This window comes from Octodon degus, unplaced genomic scaffold (genome assembly GCF_000260255.1).
Source record: "Octodon degus isolate 3935 unplaced genomic scaffold, OctDeg1.0 scaffold00121, whole genome shotgun sequence".
Taxonomy (NCBI): Eukaryota; Metazoa; Chordata; class Mammalia; order Rodentia; family Octodontidae; genus Octodon; species Octodon degus.
The window spans coordinates 7,736,790-7,738,227 of NW_004524697.1; the positions used below are offsets into that span (position 1 = coordinate 7,736,790).

The 1,438-nt window shown below is 37.4% G+C and overlaps 1 protein-coding gene across 1 annotated transcript in view; it reads left to right on the top strand.

The window, feature by feature from the left end:
- The window catches only part of Nek1 (NIMA related kinase 1), a 227,734-nt gene that overhangs the window by 10,594 nt on the left and 215,702 nt on the right, over positions 1-1,438 (top strand). Inside the window, exon 2 of the mRNA XM_023700104.1 lies at positions 11-134. The gene's annotated coding sequence lies outside the window, so the exon portion shown is untranslated. The remainder of the gene's footprint in view (positions 1-10; positions 135-1,438) is intronic.

A 1,438-nucleotide genomic window follows, 5' to 3' on the forward strand; every position in this document is an offset into this window, starting at 1 on the left:
TGTCTTTCAGGATGTCATTTTCGAAATGTAGGATGCAGCCTGTGTCTTGCTAAGTCCTGCCGGAAGACGACCACATCTAGACCGATGCTTATTGGTCATCGCCGTTATTCCCACTAACGTCTTGTGTCATTGAGGTGAGTTACACTTGGGAAGCAATGACATGCAAAATAGTAAAATCATACTGAAAATGAGAGATTGCATAGATTCTTCAAGTGCATAGAAAATGCTTTCATCTCAGTAAAACGTTATTTGTCTAAAGAACTGTGTATATTTAAAAGCAAGTTTAAAAGCTAGAGAAACAATGGAATTAAAATGATAGAAACCTTCGAATGGATAAGCATAAATTGTTTAGATGTCTCCTGTATTTTGATTACCAGTATTTTGATTAAGAAGAGAAAATGAATAGGGTTATCCCGTAATCTTATGCCTCTGTTTTCCTGAATTGACAGTCTTGGTGTGTAAGATAGTAAAAGTTCTTAAGAATCCATCAGAACTCCCCTCCCCACCCTTTTTGAGGTCTGGGGTGCTGCTGAGGATTGAACTCATTGCCTCATGCATGCTAGACAACTGCTCAATCATCAGCGCATCTTCCTGCCCCGAAAACCCTTCGATACATGTTTTTTTTTTAAGTTACTTAATAAAATTTGCTCCAAGAAGCAGAACGTTTCTTTCATTGCCGGGGCAAATATAAATATTTTTGAAGGGTTAAAAGTAGCATCCAATCTAAGTTAATGCTTTTTCTTATGGTGCAGCAAATTGTAGAGAAGAGTGAAGGGGAGCCAAATCCGAAGAGAAGTGGGGTCTTTGTTCCTAGGTTAGTTTTGTCTGGTGTTAGAGGATCTATGGATTGATTTCGTTTAAAATTGCCTGTCCTATTTTGTGGGAAAACAGGTTTTTGCACAGTAAAAGTCACTGTCAGATACTTAGTAAAGGTTATCCAACTTGCCCGCAGGAGTTCTTTTGAGGTCATGTTAATAATACATTGACATTGTATTCCAAGTAAATTTTCCTCTGTCTAAGCTGCAACCTTCTAGTCCAAGTCATGAACATGACATCTTTTTCATGAATATAAAGTCTTTATTTGTATGTTGCTCGTTTCCACTACAGAACCTCTTGAATGTTGTTTATGTAGACTTACAGAGAAGAAAAATCAAATAATCCCATTTTTGTTTGCTGCTTTTTTGAGTAATTACAGATAAAGACGATAAGGTGACCCTCTTTCACAATTCCAATTGGTATTTATTGTTTTTGGAGAATTGTATGTATGAACTGTGGTTGTAGATAGTACCAAAAGACTTCTTCTGTTGCTATTCCTTTACTGATGTTTCAAGACAACCTGTGCATCACATGCTTAGAACAGCGAGTGAGGGCTGAATGCCTGTCAGCATATGTTCCATATTGAGGAGGGTACAGCATTCCTGTACTCTAACACTTTTCT